Source organism: Cygnus olor, chromosome 4, assembly GCF_009769625.2.
Source record: "Cygnus olor isolate bCygOlo1 chromosome 4, bCygOlo1.pri.v2, whole genome shotgun sequence".
NCBI classification, from domain to species: Eukaryota; Metazoa; Chordata; class Aves; order Anseriformes; family Anatidae; genus Cygnus; species Cygnus olor.
Window position 1 is genome coordinate 5,121,450 of NC_049172.1, and position 13,265 is coordinate 5,134,714.

The window sequence follows — 13,265 nt, forward strand, 5'->3', positions numbered from 1 at the left end:
ACTTGTCTCTAGCTACTGTGTGCAATTACTGTGCAGGCTGCCAGGAAGAGAAACATAATGAAATAGTGTGTTCTTCTATTAACAATGGCAGATCAAATGGAAAGTATTACTCAGAAAACATTTCTTAGTGGTTCTTCTCCAGAACACACAAAGTATGGTTAGGAACAAACACAGAGACATCTCTCTGGTGCCTATTGCAGGGCATAGCTGCTTGAAAGAACCTGTTTAGGGTAAGAAATTATCCCTATAAAATGAAACCCCTACTTTCGGTTCCCAATGCTTTATTATTTAATGTGCAACTTTTTGCATACTTATCCTCCCAAGAGTGCCTAGAGATAATGAAGTGCTATTTTTGAAATCCTGTTGAAGAAGATAGAGAGGTGCAGAGAGGTCATAAGGGACTAGGAGAGCAGGGAATGGGAGCACAGCAATTCCTAGTGTAACAGCTCAGAGCCATTATCAGTTTCACTCCTCAGCTCTCTTCTCTTTCTCCCTGTGGAAATGACAGCACGGATAACATGGGGACTTGGGTACTCTGCATCTAGGTAAAGCTGCGGATTTGTGTAATCCATATCCACCTTGAAAAAACAAACCAGCTTCATGTGGAATAATGGGTCTGTTCCAGGATACTGTAGCCCTGTAGACTGATAACAGTGTTATTTGTATGTGGTGGTTTGGGTCTCTCTTGGTATAGCTTGGCTATATATGCTCTGTGGTAGCTCTGACAGTAATGCAGGAGAAAGTAAAAAATGCTTCAAGAAATGACTCTGGAAGCTATGCAAATTAAATTTTAAATGATGAATACCAAATACCTGTAGACTTCTTCATGGGCCAAAGAGTGCTGTCATGGAGGCACGTTAAGGCTCCTTTGAAAGGGAAGGAAAGTCAAAGGATCGCAGCATAGTAATACAAAGGCTATTCAACTTCAGAGTCAGGAAGAGACCTTTTCATTCTCTGTGTTCTCTGCTGGGTATTGCTTCCTCTTGCATAAAACATAACGTTAGTTTGCTATAGTTTATACAATTGTCTAAAACATAGGCTTAAGGCAGAAAGTGAAGATATGTCTGCGAGAGAAGAAACAATAGCGTAAGCTTCTACTGCTGTACCCATTGACTCAGGATCTGCTACGCTCCCTTCCGCCGTTCCAATTTCACACGCCTGTCGTCTTTCATCTCATTCCAGCTTTCAGGGTGGTGGTCTGTCCTCCTCCTTCTGATTCCCTCCTCTCTGCTGGAACTGAAGCTGTACCAGAAAGAAGCATCTGAATACTCTCTGGGAGGGATCTTGAATTTGTAGAAAAGACATCTTTGTTGCCTTTTTTATTTTCTTCTTATTGTAGCTGTCTACTTTAGAACTTGCAAACATGAGTGAAAACAGTTTGGGAACGACATTTCTGTTCTGTACATGAAACTCTGTATATTTGGTATTATATTATGTACAGAGCCCAGAGTCTCCTAGTGTCCTGTGGGACATTTTGGAAAGATAAGTGGTCTATTCATGTTTCATGTCTCTAAAAGCTAAAGCTAAGCATGTCCTTCCCATTGTCATATTTAGCTATTGTTTCTCCTTGTGACTTTTCTCTGATCACTGTGTGATCTGCTTTATGTGAATTTAAAAGTGAATGAGATGACTTTTTTTTTGGATAATATTGGGTGTCCGTATGTACCTATACACAAATTCCATGGGTAGAAAAGGTAACTAACAATATTTTTGTAGATGAAAAGTTTGTATTTGTGATTACCTACTGAAGGGATGCAAGACACAGACTCCTGATGGCTCTTGAACAGGAGATGTTTATTGCCCTTTTTCACTACTACATATACTTTCCCCATAGCCCCACGTGCTGTCCACGCGCCCGAATCTGTCTTACAATTGGTTAGAAACCCTCAGACATGCGCCTTGAGCCAGCCAGAAATTGGCCACTGCCCAAAGCTCATCTTTTACACTGTAGCCAATTTACTTTATCTCGACCTTGCTCAAGTTTTTGGTTCTACCGCTGTTTTCCTCATTATCTCTAACTCAGGGACTTGTGAAACAGCACAAAGCTCCCTGCGAATTCCTTTGCCACAACCCACCCGCAACATAAAATGGCATGTCAGCCGTGGAAAATGAAATAAAAACAGTGCCCACACTGATTTTTCTAAAAATATCTTACAAGAATCTTGTCTTCTATAGTTTGATTAAATCACTTATTCTTTGTATAGAAAACAAACAAACAAACAAAAACAATAATATGTCATTTCATAGGATAAGAGGAATCCATTTGAATTTTTAAGAATCTGTTTTTTCAAAGAATTTATTTTAATCTGAAGTACAGAAGATGACGAGGTTTAGCATCCTTGTAGTTGAATAAGGTCATGTTTTAATAATTTCCTTGTTCTAAGGTTCCCTCAGTCAAATGACCTAGTTTACTGAAGTGAATGGAACTGTAATAATCTCTAATTATTTGTCGTGTTCCTTTAGCTACTTCATGGGATTGTGTTAGATTAACTGATGTTCCAGTTTGACTAACACCTCGTGTGGAAATGACAGTGTTTCAGTTCTTCTGAAACAATTTCTTAGCCTTGTGATGCTTGCCTACCTTTACTCACTGAATGTTTTTATTAACTCCTTGCAAATGGCTTATGTGCAGGTTATACCTTAGGTTTATTTTAAAACATCTGATCCTTGATGAAAGACTGTAGATCAACTTTGCTATTCAGAGTATATCATTTTGATCAATGCCACTGGCTGTTGAAGCTAGAAATGATTCATCAAAAGACTTCTAGCAAAATAAAGACATTACAGTGGCTTAACTCCAAAAGTTTTCACTGTCCTTGCAGCTGTTGTTTTGCTCCATTTCATTTTTTCAAAGACCCATTCTGTCTGCAGATATGACACTGTTAAATTCAGGAAGAAGCGACACCTCACTTACTAAGAATGTCTCTGCTTTTCCGTTACTAAATATTATATTATCCTCAGAGCTGCAGGAGAAAATCTGCTTGGATGAATATACATCAGAGCATATGATTAATGAAAAGCCAAGGACAAATGTGGGTGCTTCCCCAAGTCTGACAAACTTATCTGATTTTTTCCTACTCTTTATCTGCTGGAGCTAAGATATGATTGCTTACAAATCTGTTCTTCTGCTTGGTTATGGCAACAGCGATTGTTTGGTGATTGAACTAGGGATTGTTTATCTTGTGCATGACCAGATTGTTTGTAATTACTCCAGGGAGACTGTTGGAAGAGTCAAGGGTTTTCTAGCATCATCATTATTCTGGGAACACTCCCATGGATGGGCCCCAGATGCCCAAGGAGTCCATGCTAGAGCTCTTTTTCTGTGGGGCTGAATTGCTCCTTGGGTACCAGGCTGTGCACCAGAAAGTTTTATTGGGCAGGAAAGCTTGAACAGTGATAGCAGATTTCCTTCTAGTAGTCTTGCAGGTATTAAAGTATGTTGTGTGTGAGGAAAAACACAATGTAGTGGTGACAGATAAATGCCAAGTTCAGACAAAACCCTAGTTTGGGAGTGCCATGAGGGCCTTAGGAGTACCAGCTGGGCTGTGCTACTGATGGACAAGCAAGGGGCTCAGGTGTTACTGTCAGTCCTTCTGTACTTCAGTCAATACCGGTAGTAATAAAATAGATGCTACTTATACATTAATATTGTTATTAGAATTGGCATACTTCAGACTGTATTAATTATTCAGGCTTTACTGCCCATGCTAAAATCAATGCTTAGAGTATATACATTGAAATGTTTTCTCTGTTACAGTATCATAGAAAGTAGGGCTAGAAAGCACATGAAAAAGTAATCTACAGATTCATGTATTCCAAAACAAGGTTGGCTATACCCTGAAATGTTCATTACATATTCAGCCAGTTCTTTAAAGCCTCCAGGGATGGAAATTGTACAGCCATTTCCAAAAGTCTGTTTCAGTTGTATACACTATCCTCCTGGCCTGCACACAAAACCTCGTAGATCAGGTAATACTCACAATTATAGATGCCAGTGAGCTTCCTTGTTGTGGTCTTGGCTCATCAGAATTAAAATTTCAATTGTTCTGATAAATCGTATTGTAGAGCAGGATTTCCCTCTTTAGACATGAATTTATTCCATTGGAAAATTTCCCAGAATCTTGAAAAGGCATTGATGCAAATGTAAACACACAATGCTGAGCTAAGTTTAGCTCTTGATGATGTACTTGTTACAGATACCTATATTCCCCACTCCAATTCAGCTTTCAGTCACGTTTGTGGCCCAAAATTTCAATTCTATCCACTGTGTGAGCCTGGATTTCCAGCTGTATAGCTCACTATGTTTTCCTCAAAATATTCCTCATGTAAGGTTGAGCAATTGGCCTTTTACCAAAACTACAGGAATTATTCAGTATATTTCTACAATAATTTTTTATTTTATACAAAATGTATGTCAGGGTAAAAGAAGTATTTCTTTTGGTTAGTGGTTGGTGTTCTATTTTTTTTTTCTTTCAGCTTTTTGTTTATAGATTTTAGGCAACTGGAAGCATCACTTAAAATTTTACATGTAAACAAAATAAGACCCAAATATCCCAGGATCCAAGTTTATATCACATCTTGTTTGTCTTTCAATAATCCTAGAATGAAACTTTTTCCTCAAAAAAACCCCACCCACAAACAAACAGAAAACCTAAATGGTAGTGTTGCAGCCTGTTTTGTTCTGATCAATTGCATTTTCTCGACCATTTCTTTCCCTCCCCCCCCCTTTTTTTTCTTCATTATAGCAACAGCTTCACTTAGTATCTGAGCGGGGTTTCATTGTTATGTGAAATAAAATAATTAGACAGTTCACCTCCATCAGTAATACCAGATTAAACCTTGCGATTAAAATCTTTTACTAAATGTGATGGTGTTTTTGCATGGCTGAGGTTTTGTGTACCAGTGCACACGTCCAAATTATCAATGCACTATTTAATAAATTATGGCTTACTCATCTTAATCGTTTGATATTTAGCATTTTGCTCTGGTTTCCTGATTTCACCTATCAAAATTCTATTGCAGTTAATCAAAATACGATGGACTAAAAAGGCTTTTTGAACGCATCAGTTAGAAAAAGAATGAATTTCTCTAAAAATCTGGCCACACATGGGGCAGTGGACTATAGCTCTTTACAAAAGACCTGTAGTTTTTCAATTAATTCTGACTTCTTGTTCTGTATTATATAATATGGCAGAAAAAGAACAGAACAGGGTGCCACCAATCTCCAGTGTCACCACACAGAATTTATTGGGTGAAAATGTTCAGATCATTATAGACATTTATTAGACACTGTCGTTCTGTCGGTGGTGCAATATTAAGAAACGGCTCATTGTAAGGACTCAGGCGTGCTCCATCTAAAGACTGAATAAAGGAGCTGGAACTGGAAATGCTTACCTGAGAATATTGGCTGGTTGTATCTTTAGCTGTATTGCATTTGTCCAGCATACCAGTGTTGGGCCATAGATAATGCAATTTTTAAGTTTTTTAATAGTAATTTGGAGGGAGAAAGTACACTAAATTGTAGCAAGACATTTAACTGTTGACTGTTTTGTGTAGCAGGGTCAAGTCAGGTGTCTGACATGGTGATGGTTTTGTTTCAACAGGAAAAGAAAATAACGCCTGGGAACAAAGTGATCAGTGATGGTGAGTTATAATTTTAATAATTTTTCTGTAATGACATTTTTTCTTTGCCTTTTTGTTTCTTCGACATGAGTTCTGCATTGCAAGTGAAATTTTAAGCAGTTTCATCAAGGTTATCATTATGGTTAGGAACATCTTCCACCAGATTCACAACCATTATGTGTCAAAAGCACAAGCAGGTTGTATAATCTTGGGTGTTTTCTGGGAAGGTACTGCACACTATTTTATTAAATTGCACAAGGGAGCAGTCCAGGCTGTGCTAAATAAATGATACGTTACCAGCTGAAAGGTTCATATGGCAGTGATCAGGTTTAAAACAGAAGAGACTGGAATGTGACTTGGATATACAGACTGCTGACGCCTACTTTCACAGCTATCCGAAATGCACAGCAAATACTCCAAAGCAGCAAGAGATGTTGCTCCTTCTGTCAGTTGTTATCACCTCTCTTTCCACTAAAAGTGCCTGAGTGTTATTGTTTGCCATCTTTTGGTACGGATTATGACCTGATAAGGATTTTCCTTTAATTTTGACAGAGGGAGACCACTCAGGCCAAAACTGTCAGAAATAATTTGGGATGTTACTCTGCTTTTGGAGATCCCTGCATGGTGAACCAGATTTGAACCTGGTTTGAGGGAAAGGTGTGGATGTTCAGGGTTTTTTTCTTGATTCCTCGCGCACGTTACAGCAAAGATCTCTCAATGATTTGCCATCTTTGAAAGTTAAAACTTAAAATAGTATTTACTAATTCATTGGTTCTGTTGTTACACTAACAAACATAGGGTTACATTCACACTCACTATGCAGTGTAAGTAGCCATAATTTCTAATCCTCAGCAACATTTGTTCCAAGAGTGTAAAAAATATAAAATAAAACCGTAACTTGGTAATATCGCAGGGCTGATATTTCGCAAAAAAACCCAAAGCAGTATCTATGTGGAGCTGAAATACTGGAGATGAATTAATTGGGTGAGCACTCTAGGGGCACCTTTTCTAGCATTTGCTAGAACCCAGAGAAGTTGTTCAACATGGCTCTGTATCGTAGTATTTTTCTTAGAGAATGTTCTCCCCATTATTCAGGACAAATCTGGTGCTGAAGACAGTGGGAAATTTACCCCAAGTAGAAAATACAGTGTTACAAACTTTATCTGCATGGCACTTGAATAATTTTCAAGCCTTAATTTCTCCCTAATAGCTCGTGCTGTTACACCCTTTGTGTTGCATTAATAAATTTGTCTGTTAGGGAGTAATTGTTTCCATTCTGATAAAGCACCATGACTTTTGTTGTTACTTTTGGTTCATGAAATTACTGTTTGTATGTTTCATAATGGGAGAAGTGGTGACAGTATGGTGCTCTTTGTAAGTTGCTAATATTCACTGAAATATCCATATTTTAGGTAGGCTAAGGGTACAAAAATCTGAGTTTCTTTACAAAAGAAATCCTGAAAAATGTTTAATTTCAAGATGTGTCTGAGTGTTCTGCGATGAATATTTTGTTAGAGATGGATCTGAGCATCAAATCTTGTGTGTATTCCTAAATGCTAGAGAAACTATAGTCTGATTTTGACTTTTGCTGCAGAGTTCCAACTCTGGTCAAATGTATTGAAAAAGTTATGGTCTCAAGGTAGGCTTTATGGTTGATTTATGTTTAAGTTCTGAAATGGTCTGATTTTGGCCAGTACTGAGCTTGTAACAATAATGTTTCCTTGAAATATAGCTGATTAATTAACATCTGTTAGTGAAGAGTAACGATGAAAAAATAAGCAAGCAAGCAGTTAGGAGGAAGGCAGAAACAGGATGTGAAACTAGAAACAGCAGTTGCAACACATCACAAGCGTACTTGGATGTGCTCTTGGAAAAAGTTTGAAAACTGAAATTTTACTAATACTGATAATTAGGATAGGTTGATTAAATAGAGCTCAGGACCAAAGCATCAGTTGTTTAGTTTATAAACCTAAACCTGCTCTCTTGCCTAACTACAGTTTAAGACTAGTTCAGATTGCTATTAGGTAGCACAGGTAAATTTGAACATATTCTTGTACCGTGTCTAAGTGTTTATCTAACTGAGTACATTCTCTTCACCTCATCTTCTTATTCATCCTAGTCTTATTTTACTTATATTTTTCAGTAGCTTCATTTAATTTGTAAAGTAGCTTACCTATATGCCAGATGACTAACCACTTCACATAGAAAGTAACATAGGTAGAATCTGGTTTTAACAACCTACACAAATGATGTTTTTCCAGTGGTTCATATTGTTAATCCTATCCTGTATGGTTTCTTTAGGTTCCAAAATGGCACATTTACTATTCGGAAGTATAGCTGCCTGAGGTTTTCATTTTAATGTTCAGTAACATTTATGGCTTTGTAAATCGCATCAGTTGGCTATATTTTTCTCTTACACATCTTTCCCATAAATTTTAAGAGAGTTCACAATTTGTCGGGTAGGTAAGGAATGTATCATTTTGCACAGAGGTTAGGAAGTCCTCATGTATGATGGCTGTTCTAGTTATTCAGAATTGTTGGGCACAGACTTGACTGCAGGGTAGTTGCAAAAGCATAAATTTATTTGTGTTTTTGAGAGGATATAAAAATATCATGTATGGTTATAAGACAGTGATCTGTAATGATCACTCAAAAATTCTGGCTCCAGCCAGAACTGATACATCCTCCCAGAAATTCTGGCTCCAGCATGCTGCTGGTTTGTGAGAGGTAGTGTTAGCAACTGAAGTGAGACATATAGCTAATTCCTCACTCTTTTTATAGTTTTTCCTCAAATATTTGTAAAACTTGCTGTTGCAGTAATACTGAGATTTCACAGTTACCAGTTCCAACCCAGAACTCTCATCGATCACCACTTAAGAACATTGCAGGGAGTGCAACATACTGCTTGTTTTCATTAGGCATTTCTTGCATGGTGGTCCATGACTCTGGAGACTAGTCTCAGCACTAGTTCCTTCCGTTTCTCTTTTTTCTGAACTCTAGGAATATATTTTCATTTTACACCTCCTAAATATCAGTCAGAATCTCTTTTCCAAGGAGCTTTGTCAAGTAGCAACAGTTCAGGAAAAAGCTGGTCTTCCCTGTTTGTACTGGGTTTTGATTCATTCTCTGTTTTGTTGAATGTGCAAGTACCTGTTTTTCCCATATTTTTGAACATGCAATTTCATGAATGTATTTTTCACAATTTATTTGCCTGATTCTTTGTGTAGTTGCCCTGTCACAGAGAATCTGCAAACACAATGACAATGGCTCCTGAGGAATTTCTTTGACAATGGAAAAATTCCCAAGTGACACAAACACTTCTCTTCCATCCTTCAAGTGCTCCTAGTCTGAGTGTTTCCAGTGCAAAGGGAACACGGTCTATTACCTTTGTGATTTAGCTAGTCTGTCTTCTGGAGCAACTTTATTCCATAGCAAATTTCTGCTTTTATTCAGAAATTTGCAGTCTACAGACACAAGAGGATTAAATGACCATCCTTCCCTTTCCATTTACACCTCCTAATGGTTTTATATGCAATGTAGCAGTCTGAAAGGATGTTTTTTCAGTTGCATTGGATGACAGTTCAGCAGGCAGAGTGTAGTGGTATGATATAGAGTGGTAAAAATGAGTTTCTGAAGAGATGAAGAAAACTGTAGGCACGTAGGAAATTTAAGCATAAATGGAATCATTAATGAATCCAATAGACTAGTGAGTATTTTCTGTTCTCCAAAGAATTATAGCTAAGTGTAGCTGCATTTAATATAGATGTTAATAACTTGTGTTGCTTGGCCTAGGGACATCAAGATGTTGCTGTAGACAGTTTAGTGTGCAGCTGTGTTTGCAATTGTAAGCTATACACTACAACATACAGGAGTGAAGGATCATATGGAAAATATTAAATGTCTTTATAGAAACCTACTATGCTGTATCATTTAGAATAATGCTTTGTGCTAGTTATCCTGTGGAAAATTGTTCACGCAAATAAAAGAAATCAAAATGAAAAGGCTAGGATTGTTTCCTGTAGACAATTCTTCTAATTGCAACTAAAAAGAGCTGCAACAAAACAATAAAAAAAGAGGGGTTTCAGAGAGGGTCGTGCAACAAGGGCACATTCATGAAATTTCAAGGAAGCAAGTTCAAAACTGATGAAAAGAAATACCAATATAATGTGTGGTTGGCCTGGAAACTCCGCCATATGAGTCATGGAAGGCAGGAATTTAGTGAGTCAAAAAGTACTTAGATATTTTATACAGATAACAAAATGACTTAGAATTATCTGAACTGATTTTAGTAACTGTGGAAGTTCTGTTCCCTGTTCAAGAGAGTATTTACAATTTAGTATTAAATAGTAAATGGATGAAAAAATCCTGGGAGCATGAACCTTGACAAGGACAGCACTTCTAGCTATGTGCCCAGCTATTGTTTTTTCTTTTTATATGCCACCCTTCTGGATGCATTCTTTACTAGACAGAGGACTGGCTTCGAAGAGATGGCTGGATGGCTCCCAACTTAGGTATTCGGGCACTTTGCTGGGAGGAAGGCAGTGTAAGTTTGAATCTTCTTAGACTCAGGAATGGATTTAGGGTAGGTTTCCCAACTTTTTGATAACCGCTTTAGTCTCTTTGCTCTTTTATGGTAAGTAGATAACACTCCTCTTTTCTTTATGGAAACTATTTAAAAATGTTAGGGTAAGTAAAATTCTCTAAAACAATATCTGTTGCAGCAGGAGTTTTGTGGATGAAAGGTCTCTCTGCTTGATTCAGATATCTGAGTCCAGGAGATGAAGAAAAAAATTTAGTGTGGAAACAATCTGTCCTTCATAACTCCTAATTTTAATTCTGTCTTAGGGGTGAGACAGAAGGGAACAGATGCAGAACAGTATATTATTTGTGGGTGTCCAGAGACTTCATGTGAGCTGGTCCATCCCGTGGGCAGCTGGTTATCCTATATGTAATTTCTTCAGGGCTTTGGACTGCTCGCTGCTCTATCAGCTGTTGGTGACTGCAAAAGTTAGGATGCTAATCAGCTAGATTTTGGAACCAATCGTACACTCCAATGTATTTAAACTGCAAGTCACCTGCTCAGTATAAACTGCAGTATAATTTAATTTAGCATTTTGATGTTCATATACCATGACACTAAAATCTGACATGAAACCAAATTCAAAGCCAATTCTTTCCTCTTAATCTAAATCAAAATAAGGTGAAATCCTTGGTATGGGATCTGATCCAACTTTCAATGTACTCACTGCCAATCTTTCATTGATTTCAGAGGTAGTTGTGCGACATAAGTCTACAAGAGTAAGAAAAACAAAACAAAACCTTTTCCTAGTTAAAAAGAAAAAATGTATTTTAACATTTTTCCTGTGTCATGGACAAAGCAGCAGTGAAAAGAAAATGAATTAAGATTTTCTTATTACATTTTTCATTTTTCATTCTTTATTTCTATAGTTAGTTTTAAGCTGTTAAGAATTATAACTCTTAGTTATAAGGTACTTCCAACCAAACAGTTTAATTTACAACCATAAGGTCTTTTATAGAAATGGTTTCTACCATCGGTTGATAATTTTCTTGTATAATGTTATTCCTTAATGGCCAGGGTTTTACTTTAAGCACAAATACAGACTAGCAGCAGACAACAAAAAGAACCTAATAGCAGATTTATCAAACAGCAATGTGGGTAAAATAAAAGCTCCATTTGGGAGTTTGCACATTTCTACAGCCTTGGGGCTGCAGTATACATTTCTGTCAGCGCTGTTTATGTGAAAAACAGCATTGACATAGTGTAATTGGTACAATAAGGTAGCAGTAACATAGTTATGTACGATAACACATAATCTTACAGCCATATTCCTGTGAAGAAATGAAATGTAAAACAAAGATACCTCATTTGACGATCCTGTTGCAAGTTGTGCGTCAAGTACTTTCATATAGACCTAGGTGTCTATATCTGTGCTCACCCAAGATCAGCCTCATGTTGTCAGCCTCTGCACTTTGTCTGCTAAAGAACACGTTGGTTGTAGGTTCATCAAGAGCAGTGTGGGTGAGCTTGTGTTGCTTGTGTCAAAGATTTGTAGTCAGATTTCAGAATTTCATATTTCACCGTCTCAGCAGGAAATCAAGTGGGGGGAAAAAGCCCATGCCAAAATTTTACTCTTTGATACAGAATATTCAGAAAGTATTGCTTTCTTTTGGATGAGTTTGTTACCAGTTTCTTTTGGTTTTGTTTTTCAAATCAAAATGTTTTAATGTAGAAAGTGGCATGCTCCAAGATGGGAAAAGTGGGGCAGGTGGTGTAGATTTTTTTAAAATTTAATCATAGCTGACCAACATGCTTTATTCCTTCTGTACTAAAAAAGTCAGCTGTTTAGTACGGTCAGCTGTACTAAAAAAGTCTAAAAAAGTCAGCTGTTTTTCACTTTTTATCAGTATTCCAGAAGGCTTTCATCCATATTAGTGCTTTGTTCCCCCTCCCCTCCTTATTTTTTTTGTTTCCCAAGTAGGTAGGTAGCAAGGGAAAAGACCACCAAAAATATCAATGAAATAAAATGATGTAAAACTTGGCACTAAGTAAGACTGTTGATGCTCAGCAAGTGATCTCTTTTCTGGAGGAGGAAGAACAAGAGTTACTTATTTAGCAACTTTTTTTTTTTTCTTAATCTCACCTTTTTGTGGCCTGCAGCTGGTTTCTGAAAAGAACCATCGTCTTTATAAACCACAAGACACGGAGCTTGGAGAGAGAGATGTAGGTGTGCACCATAACTGCTTGTGCTCAGGGCTGGCTGTCCTCATTTATTTTTAATCATCGCTTCCTAGATGTAGATTTTGGGCTGTAGTTTACCACTCCATTCACATGCTTTCCAGTCTTTTCATTCGTCAGCTATTGTCTCAACACCAAAAGAAATCGTGGTGCGCTGCATGGTCTGTCTCATCCAGAACATATTACTTTGTCCACCTTATGTTGCTTATAAAACATCTAACCTGTTTTACACTTCATTCTCCACTCTTTCATTAATCTTTATAAAAATGGGCTCACCCCCAAATAGTTTTCCCACTGTTCCAGAAAAATATATATATAGCTTTCTTTTTATAGAATATCACATTTCTACAGATTTTTATTTTTAGGGTATTTTTTTGAAATGCACATACATTTTTGTTTCATAGGCTACTTTTGCTACAAGTTATGCATTTAAATACTGTAACACTCTAGAGATGATGAGAATATATGCGTGTAGTCATACATTTTGACAATTATGTCAATATTATTGAGTACCCATGTAATTCTTCACAGACAACAAGTGTATGTGCTTTCCAGTTCTTTAATGATACTACCTACATATACCTGCATCTTGCTATTTTTTGTCCAATCCTGTTCCACTGATCTCAATCATTACTTGGCCTCCACATATGAATAAACTCTGATACTTGACTATAATTTGGCAATATCATAATTATGCCTGAATCTTTAGAAGTGTTTTGGAGGGAATCAAGAAGCTATTTCCCACTGAATTTTTGTGGGATTTTAATGTCTAATGCCTTGTGGGCTCCGCTGAAAGCCTCGAGTTCTTTCACAATCATATCATGTTTTTCCAGGTAGTGAGAGAATAGGAAGACAGTTAAGACCATTTGTCAAATACATTTTATTT